Here is a 10478-nt window from a genome sequence, read left to right on the forward strand (position 1 = left end):
ATGGGCAGAAGCTGGCTGCCTTTTACTTGTCTGTAAGAGGAAACAGGGAGAGAGGCTGAATGATTTTTCCCCCCAAAGGAAACTACCATAGAAAAGAAAAAGGACCCCAACAATGTTAAAGGTGGTTGTGATGCAGCTATCAATCTAAATCTCCATATCCAGGCTCCAGGGATCTGAGAGAAGCACCTGGTGCATCCGTTCTGTGGTTCACGGCTTGGGGAATCCCGGCACCGTCAAAGTCACACGGGAAGCCCATTGGACGGGAGCCTGTTGGACGGGAAGCCCATTGGACGGGAAGCCCGTTGGAAGGGGAGCCTGTTGGATGGCTTGCAGACAGCGTCTCCAGTCCTGCTCTCTGTTCTGTTCTGTCTCTGGTTCTGCAGCCACTTACCTTATGGATCTCTTTGAGAAGACTGGGGTAACAGTCAGAGCGATGAGGCATGGATGACACGGTGACACGCATTGGCATGGGCTAGCTGCTCTCGGAATGAAATTACAAGCAGCCTTCATTTTGACTCTGGCACAGAATGAGTTACCCATTCGGGTTGCTTATTGTGTGCCACCATTGACTTGAAAGCTTTCTTTCCTTCTTTTTTAAGATTATTTATTTATTATCCATACCGCATTCTGCCCGCATGTGTGCCTGCTTGCCAGAAGAGGGCACCATTATAGATGGTTATGAGCTACCATGTGGTTGCTGGGAATTGAACTCAGGACCTTTAGGAAGAACAGTCAGTGTTCTTAGCCTCTGAGCCACCTCTCCAGCCCCAAAAGCTTTATTTGTTAAACTCAGAAGAGGGTGTCAGATCCCTCGAAGCTGGAGCTGGAGCTACATGTTCTGAGACACCCATTGTGGGGACTAGGAACAGAAGCTGGGTCTTCTGCAAGAGCAGCAAATAAATGCTCTTACCCGCCGGACCACCCCTCCAGTTCCTGAAAGTTCTACTTTTTAAAAAAATCAAACTTGTCCTCAAAGCAAGATAACTGAATATACTAGTCAGACTCTCTCTCTCTCTCTCTCTCTCTCTCTCTCTCTCTCTCTCCCTGTTTCTTTTTCTGGACTGGGTCTCTGGTAGTCTAGGCTGGCTTTAAACTTACTGCTTCGTGGAGGCTGGCCTTGAAGGTCTGGTCCTCCTGCCTCTGATTCCTGAGTGCCGGGATTATAAGCATGTACTACAACCCCCAGTTTATGCAGTGCTGGGGATCGAAAACAGTGCTTCATGCATGCTAGGCAGGGGCTCTAGCCACTGAGCCACACGCCCAGGAGCATGGTTTATGGAAGTTATAAAAGAAACGGGATTTTCTGAAGGGGTCACCAACGCAGCTGTCTCACTGCGCTGTGGGAACAGGATACGTGCGGGTAGAAACCACAGCAAACACCAGCTTCTCTGCTCACATTCGTGAAACTAAGTTGTAGGAAATACACACGTTGGTTTGCCTTCCGTGTTCTTTTGAGTTTCTCTTTCTGTTTTCAAACCAGCTCTAGGCAGACGTGAGCGAACAGAACCAGTTTCTTTTTGTTTCCACCACCCTCGTTATTTCAGCAATTCCCAGCCTGGGCTCGGGGACCTGCTTTCGTGTCTGTTTATATGGCTCCTCTCACTTGTGTCCTTGGGAATTGGGGTTTTCATTTGTTCTCTTTTTCTTTACCGGAGTGAAAACCTATTTCTGCTCAGTCCAACAGTCAAACGTATCTCTTAAGTGACTAATCATACCCAGTGCTGAGCCAGGTGGACAGGAAAGAGCCTCCAAAACGCTGTTGTGCCTGTCCTTGTCCTGAGCTTGCTCTCCGAGCGTTCCATCTCCAGTGCTGTCTCTGACACGTCAGGTGCATGTGAAGTGCTTCCTATGATTTCACAGAAATCCGCACAAGGCCTGGGAGGTTGTTCTGATCATTTTGTCCTCTTTGCAGTTAGGAAATGGAGCGGAGAGACAGAGAGTTAAAGTGCTTTGCCAAGGTGACTCCGGAACAACATGCAGTCTTGGGGTAAGATCCGGGGTCTACAGTAACCCTGGCGGCCTGCACTGGAAGCGGCTCATGGGGATGTTACCTTCCCCTGTGGAGCTATTAGCCACTGATAGATTCTGGGGGAGAGGCAGTCATTTGGGAGGAGGAGGGTCATTTGTTGTGTACCCACTGTTGAGCCTACCAGCCTCCCGAGGTTAATTCTAAACCCATGGCTACACAGATGGCCCTGGTTAAACTCAGCAGGTGACAAAACCAAAAGTGGGTGTGGTGGTTTGAGTGGGGTTATTCCCCATAGGCTCAGGTATTTGACTGCTTGGTCCCCACTTGGTGGCGCTGTTTAGGGAGGTTTAGGTGCTGAAGCCTTGCTGGAGGAAGTGCATCCCTGGGACAGGCTTTGAGAGTTTATGGCCTCACCCCACTTCCAGTGTACTCTCTCTGCTTTGAGTTTGTGGCTGAAAATGCAATGCCTCAGCTTCTTGTTCTGGCTATCTGCTGCCATGTGACTCCCAGTTATGGACTTTCATCCCTTGAACTGTAAGCCAAATAAATTCCTTCTTCTGTAAGTTAATCTTTGGTCATGGTGTTTTATCATTAAAAACAAAACCCTGCTGACACAGTGGAAAAGCGACTTGTCGGGAGGAGGAGGGATCAACTGGGGTGCTAGGGGAGAGAAGACTGGAGGGGAGAATAATCAGAGTGTATTATAAACATGCAAGAAATGGTCATAGAATAAATTACAAAACTACACATGCATAGGAGACTTTATGGTTACAGCACACCCAGAATCCTTGTCCTCTCCCCTGCACACAGCACTTTCATCCCACTTTCACATGTGAGGCAGCAAAATGGAATCGTTCTTCCCTTTGGCCCCAAACCCTTGGCACAGGAAGAAAACATTATATAAAAACAACTCCATAGTACTAAGGATAAAAATAACTGTGGATGGTTCCTGAAGAAGAGAAGGCAGATGAGATGGGGGTTAAAGGGACAACAGTATTGGAGGGAGACCTGGCAGTGTAGACACTGCTGAGACACCTATAGGTCTACTTGATTTCACCATGAATGGGCCCATTAGATGCTGGAATGACATAATTTTACAAGCCTGATCTAATGTTTCAATATAAACATTTCAAACCCAAACAGAGAATAAACACTCCGTGGATACAAAGCAGTCTCAAGAACAGAACAGGACTCAAGCCGAATGTAAAAAATGGCAAGACATTTCAAGGGGAAAACATTTTAGTGCTTGCCTTTAATGCCTGTGCAGCACTGCAAATAGGAACTAATAAGAGGCAGGGCTGGGGGTAGGGCTCAGTGGGGAGTCTGCTGGGGTGGCATGCGTGAAGCCCTGGGTTCAACCCACAGTCCTGCATAAACTGGGCATCGTGCTGCGTGACCCCAAGTGCAGACCCCAGCACTTGGGAGGTGAAGGCAAAAGACTCAGAACTTCAAAGTCATCCTTAGCTACTTGGTAAGTTTGAGGTCAGCCTGTCTTGATGGAGAAGGGAGAGATGGGGGATCTTTGGAAATGGGTGTGGCTATGGCTTGAATATATCTCCCAGAGTCTGTGTGTGCAAACTTTATGCTGGGAGCTTGGGGCCTTCAGAGGATGTCTATGTCATGAAAGTTCCACGTCCACACATAGGTCCATTGTTGCTACTTCAGGAGAGGATACATTATCTTCAAGAGTCTATTTGTTATGAAAATGAGCGTGGCTCCTCTTGCTAGTTCTCTTGGCTGTTTGAGACTGGGTGATGCATACAGAAGGCTCTGACAGGGCCCTTTGACCTTAGCAGCCTCCAGAGTCACAAGAAATGCAATTTTTTTTCTTTATAAATTACCCAGTCTGTGGTATTCTAGTATAGTGGCACCAGCAGGCTAAGATAAGGTAAGAATACATCCTTTTTATTGTTATCTTCCTATAATTACATTTATAAGTGAGTGAGAAGTGCCACGTTTAGGAATACACGAAGATGGGACGGGACTGGTAGACTGAGACTGAGATCCTCCTTGGCTGGTATCTGACCTTGCTTTGCCTGAACAAACTTCCTAGGACCTTGCAAAGACGCAACTCAGAGCTACGTGGTTGGTGGTGAAACGTCCCAACAGCTTTTGACCCTACCCAATGAGGTCACTGACCCTTACCTGCAATCCTGTCTTGGAAGTAATCCCAATACCATGCCTGGCCCAGAGATGAGCATCCATCTCCCACTCCCTGTGTTCTGCAATTGATGAGACATTTCAATGTCGGCTGCTTAGTTTTGATCCTTTAGCTGTGATTATTCTTCCTCATTTTCAAGTATTGAAACCAAAGCCTGATTCTTCCAAGGTCACAGCTTGGTAAGGTTTGCTTTCCCATGTTCTAAAGGACTTAGAAGGTCTATGAAAACAAGTGAACAAGCCCACATGCCCATTGTGTGCTCCACACAGGCCAAGCGACTTTATATTTTATAACTATGACCTTATTAGATCCCCATGGGAACTTCCCAAGGGTACTTGCCATCTCCATAAATCTTCTGTACCAAAAAAGAAGCCATATGGTAATTTGTTCAAAGTCACATGGGCAGCAAGGAGCGGTCCCAGCATCTGAACCCAGGTCAGAGGCCAAGGCTCACGCTCTTTTTCTACTACCCCTCACCTGACCTCTGAATTTCAACCTACCCTTCAGAGGAACATGGGCAGGTAGAAATGTCACTCTACTTTGTTGGCCCTTGGGGATGTCATCAAGAAGAACTCTGCCTTTGTAATTTGAAAGTGATATTTATGAGATTAACTAAGCTAGGGGGCTATTTAAGAAAGAAAAATGCTATTGACTGCCAGGAGCTGCTGTGTAAATCACCCGGGGACACAGATCGTCTGCGGCTCTAAACAACTGAAAAAGTCAAACAACTAAAGATAGGTCATGGTAGGAGGCAGCACGAGAGATCAACGGGACAGACACCTAGAAAATACATCACGGCTCAGTAAGTATTAGCTCCATGGCTCTACTTTTATAAACATCACAATTGGTTAGTTTTTAGAGAAAAATCTAGGAGAGAGTGTCTTAAATTGTAACTGTTATAGAAGCATAAATCACCTGGATTAATCTGCAGTGGACTTTGGTCTACATGATATCAGTGTATATTGATTTAACAAATAAGTTTGGTGACAGAGGCAGTTCATAGGTACCTTCCTACAGCTGAATGTATATCTTCAGTTATTGACCATGATACTTGCTTCTGCTTTTGTTACAAATTTTACAGCTATAAATTAAAAAATCCATGCAGTCCTTTGTATTTCGAGTTTACTGAAATTGAAACCAGTTTCCACCCACACAGGAACATAGTTCCGTTAAACATAAATTCCATACCTGTAGTTTTCAGAGAGAAATCAAAATACTGAGAATTTGTGTTGATATATACTAGGATGGCTACTGAGCTTATTTTCTTCACTCACATACAATTTCAAGGAACATAAACAGTAGCTGATGGGTGCCTTTAGGCTACTGTTTGGGGCAGAAGGCAGCAGGACATAGTAAAACTCATTCATGGGCATTCCTTAAAATTAATCCCAGCACTTGGGAGGCAGAGGCAGGTGGATCTCTGTGAGTTCAAGGCCAGCCACTTAGTCTAAAGAGCAAGTTCCAGGATAGTCAGGGTTGTTGGACATAGAAAGCCTGTCTCAAAAAACAAAAACAAACAAACAAACAAACAAACAAAAAACCAGAAAAAAACCCATACTTAAGGAAGATGACTTACACAGTAAAGTGCCTACCATGCCAAGAAGGCATGAAGACCCAAGTGGAATTCCTAGGACACATATAAGAAGGTAGGTAGGTATGTGGTATGAGCTTGTAACCCCAGCACTGGGGTCACAGAGATAGGAAGATCCCTGGGGGCTGCTGGCCTGACAGCTAGAGTATTTGAAGAGCTCCAGGAAGGTGGAAGAGACCACGCCCCCAGCCCACCCCCACAACCCCAGCCAAACAAGGTGGATGTACTCCAGAAAACAGCACCCAAGGTTGATCTCTGGCCTCCACATGTACATGCACACATGTGCACGTGTGTTTATACACACACCCACACTTAACTTAGGTGAAGTTAGCATATAGTAAGCTTGCAGGATGCAATTTGGCAAACTTTGTTATTTGTGCACACCTATGAGTTCACCATTAATATGCTGAGTGGGCTTGTCACCTGGCTTTCTTCTGCTTTTTCACAATCACCCTCTCCTGTCTCTCTTCACTTCCCCAGGTCCAGGCTTTTCTTACCATTGTAGATCAGTCGTATTTTGTAGAATCTCATATAATCAGGATAACATATGCACTAGTTTTTTTTCAGCTTTGTGTGTGTGTGTGTGTGTGTCTGTGTGTGTACATGTGTGATGTACATGAGTATGCATGCCTGCACTTGTTTGACTGTAGGTGGACACAGGTGTGTGCATAGAGGTTGGCATTGGCTGTCTTCCTCAATTGCTTTCTACTTGAGTTACTGATGAAGGGTCTCTTGCTGGATCCAGAACGCTGGTTGGGCTAGTTTAACCATCTGGCTTGCTCCAGGAGGTGGGAAGATCCCCAGTCTCTGTCCCTAGTGTGCTGGGACTACCAGAGGGCCACTGCCTTCCATCCCCCGTCTCCTCATTTCCCACCAAGCCAGCTTCCAGCTCCTATTGCCATCTTTTATACTAAATAGATACGTCCTGGCATTCTGCCTTCCTCCTTGCCTTGCACCATTATCATGTACATTTTCGTCTGCGCATGTTATAGATTCTACCATACAGCTTCACAATCACATATGGAGTCTTTTCTTTCTGCTCATGCATCTATGGAGCCCGCACACATTTATCATCATGTCACCCATCACGTTGTAAGCTCAATGATGTAGTTTTATAATTGCTGTTTATGTAATTGTCTTTTAAATCAATTAACAGAAAGCAACAAGAACAGATCTATTTATATTCTCTTGTAATGTATACTGTCTTTCATAATTACCTATCTAATTACCTTTACTGGTGCTTTATATTTCTTCATATGGACTTGGGTTAGAACCTGTTTGCTCGAAACCTGAAGAACTTCTGGTAGCATTTCTTGGGTGCAGATTCTTCTGCGCTCTGCCCCGTGTAGAGACTGTCCTGCCTCACGCTGGCAGATGGGCACTCTGCAGAGCTGGGAGAGGAAGCCTGGGCAGAGCGGCGGCAGTCCTTGCTTCAACTGCCCAGGATCCCACTGAACAATCTGGGTTCTCACAGATAAAGCAAACAAAAGCCGCCAACCGCTTCTTAATTCTTGTGCTTGCTCATTTTCCAGGGCTCTGAACTGGTTGGTTTTGACCATTTTATCTAGCTCTGAGCTGCTGTTTCTGAGAGAAGATTTGCTGAGAAGTCTTAAGTACTATCTTACTGGGCTTTTGTTTGTTAAGCCTGAAGAAATGTTCTCCATTTTTTTCCTCTTTATGTTTTTGTTTTTAAGCTTCCACACATATGTATTGCAATGGTTTTGTCAACTTGACAGAATCTACATTCACTTGGGAGTGGGTCATGCTTGAGGTGTTATCATGACTCAGTAAACTGAGGCATTAGATTTGTTCACTGTGGGAGGCACTGTTCCCTGGGCTGGGAATATGGATGGTATAAAAAGGAAAAAGTGAGCCGTGCTCTCTGCTCTGCTTCTTGACCATGGCTGTAATGTGACCGCTGCCTCTAGCACCTGCTGGTCTGATTTCTCTGCCATCATGGGCTGTGGGCCAGAATGAACCCTTTCCCCCTTAAGTTGTGTTTGTCAAAGTGTTCTAACACAGCAACAGGAAAAGACTAAGATGTAGATTCTGTGTGACAAGCAAATTTGTCCTCATCTCCTCTAGCTTTTGTCTTCCCTCCTTTATTTAGGCTCCTCAGTCCTCATAGTTAGTTTACTTTTGTTTTCATGTCATATACTCATATTTTATCTTATGCAGCTGTATAAAACCCAGTAATAACCAATAAAAGAAAAAAATATATATTTGCCCAAGATATTTTGGAGACAAGGTCTTGTGTGGTCTAGGCTAGGCTCCGATTCAAATTATAGATGGAGATGACCTTGATCTTCTATCTCCTAGTCCTTCCATGCTATTTTTTTTTTAAGGAAGCTTTGGTGTGGCCAGAGGTCAACTCAGATGTCATTCCTTAGGAATCTTTCATCTAATAAGATGAAAGATTTCCCACTAGCCTGGAGCTCAGGTGGCCAGTGAGCCCCAGTGGAGGGAGACCTAAGTTTCATGAAGAATAGTTAGAACAGATGAGCCGAGAATTCTAGCAGGAGAGGCTGAAAGGAAGTTTACAGGGAAGACAACCTTGGAGCTTCTGTTTGGAGTTTAAGTCTTAGGGGGAGGACGGTGGTAATAAAGGGAAAGACAGTTTGTCGATTAGGGAGCTAAGATGTCAACCTGAAGTAGGGTGTTCTGGTGAGGCAGATAGGTTAATGAGGAGGAGGGCAGCTTAGGGTTAAGCTACAGAAGTCTCCAGTGGACAGGCTGTGGAATGTGCCCCTCTGGATAGTTGCAGGAGATCATGGTTTGAGAAGATTCTTCAGGTCTCTGTGGATGGAGGATAAAATTACAATGATGGAGTCATGGGAGTGAGGTGGGTGAAGCTGTCCAGCAGTTGCCATAAAAGTGATTACACCAGAAAGGTGGCAATGTTTCTTAGTATCAGAGCCAGGTCCTGACATCCCCAACAAGTTGGGTTTGGCTATCTGTCCTCTATGAGCCAATAAAAGGGACAGGTAACGGTGGAAAGCTGAGAAAAATTTATTCAAGGTGTCTACACTGGAATGGGAAGAGAAGAGGTTCAATGACACCTTCTCATCTCCACTTCAAGTTTTGATAAGATGTTTAGTTTAAACAGAAGGCAAGATATTTGCATAACTTAGTGATGGTCAAGATGTCATCCACCACAATTAATCCACCATTGTCTTGGCTTCCAGTCTCTCCTGCAGGGAAGTCTGACAAGTTGTCAGAACTGTGTGGAACTTTCATTGGCCAGAACAGCTTCCTTCCTTCTCTTGGCATGAGAGTACTGGGGAAATTCTAATTTCTTGAGAACCACTGTTTCAGTAGCCTGACAGCTGAATGGAGGGGCATAAGTGTCTTCAAAATGTCCTCATCCCTACCAGGATGGTTTCAGGAACATTAGTCAGAGGAAGCAGCATCAGCATACAGACACTTGGAGGGATTAATAATTTACTGTGTAGTGGTGGTACAAGTTAGTTGTAAATACTGAAACTCAGGAACTGTAGACTAAGATGGAAATCAAGCCTTCTCACAAAGTAAGATCCAGCTTAAAAACAGACTGTTGATTCAAAATTGCTGATTCTCACTGTGCATTTTCTTAATCCCCTGACTGAGGACAACCATACCAGCTATTTCTCAAGTCTTCTAATCGTGTTCTTCCAGCGCTGGCTTCCTCTTTTCCTTTCCTCCTCCATCATGCGCCTTATGCCTAACTCAGCTTCTTGCCATGTCTTCTCACAAGACTTTCTGAATCAAGTGATTCCTGGCCAAGAAACCAAAAGCAGAATCATCCTATTCCTCGATGGATTTGGATGAAAACTGGTAAGAAAATCAGGTACAACTCTAAGAGAAGACACTGGAGGAGAATGAGGCTGGGTCTGTAAGGATTCACACAATGGCAAGACTGAAGGTTTATACTGAGTCATGGTCCTCATCAACCATGTGTCCTATGATCATTAGTCAATCCTACCAGATGGGGTTTTACAATTTTAACCTGGACACTTGGTCTTGTCTAAATTGTGGGTGGAGTTTGTCCAGTAGTAAAATGTAGAACCTTTCAAAAAATACAAATAAAAGAAACAACAGAATTGATTTCAAGCAAACTTCTCAAACCCAGTATCTTTGAAAGATCCTCAACACTCCACATACCCTGCCCAAATAGGCATCACGCTCTAAAAACCATCATTTTCTGAAAGTCACTTTAATTTTCCCACCAGGTTGAGGATCTGTGAAAAGGGAGAGGCCAGCTTCCTCAGACACCATGGAGAGTAAAACTACACAGGAGGGACAACTGCAGAGTAACTAAGGGAGATGACAGCTCAGTAGATGCGACAGACAACTGTGTATTTCAAATGGTCACTCACAAACTGGAACAACCAGAAAACATCAGAGGTCCATTATGAGGAAAATAATGATATCAGGACAAAGGATACTTAATGGCTTGCAAATTTAGGTACAAAATAGTCATCTACACCCAACTGGTAACTTTCGAGTTTTGTTTTAAATGGCTAAGACTACTACCTGGAATGGTGGGGATACTTTCAGAGAGGAGGGAACAAATAATTCATCTTCCATTTTAATTTCACTACAACTGCGAACAGAGTGGCATGCTACAAATGTGAATGGTGCGCGGAGGGTATCTTTTTTACATTCCAGAGTATCTCACTGTTTGGGAGGGATTGTTCTCTTACTGGAATTGTTCACAAAGCAACCTATTATATGGTGAGAGGGACCCTCCAGGCACCATTGAAATTAATATGAAAGGA

The 10478-nt window shown here is 44.6% G+C and overlaps 1 pseudogene; it reads left to right on the top strand.

The window, feature by feature from the left end:
- The first annotated feature begins 9439 nt into the window (after positions 1–9439).
- LOC110557919 (large ribosomal subunit protein eL39-like) lies at positions 9440–9596 on the top strand (annotated as a pseudogene).
- Positions 9597–10478: the final 882 nt, after the last annotated feature.

Source organism: Meriones unguiculatus, chromosome 1, assembly GCF_030254825.1.
Source record: "Meriones unguiculatus strain TT.TT164.6M chromosome 1, Bangor_MerUng_6.1, whole genome shotgun sequence".
Classification (NCBI taxonomy): domain Eukaryota; kingdom Metazoa; phylum Chordata; class Mammalia; order Rodentia; family Muridae; genus Meriones; species Meriones unguiculatus.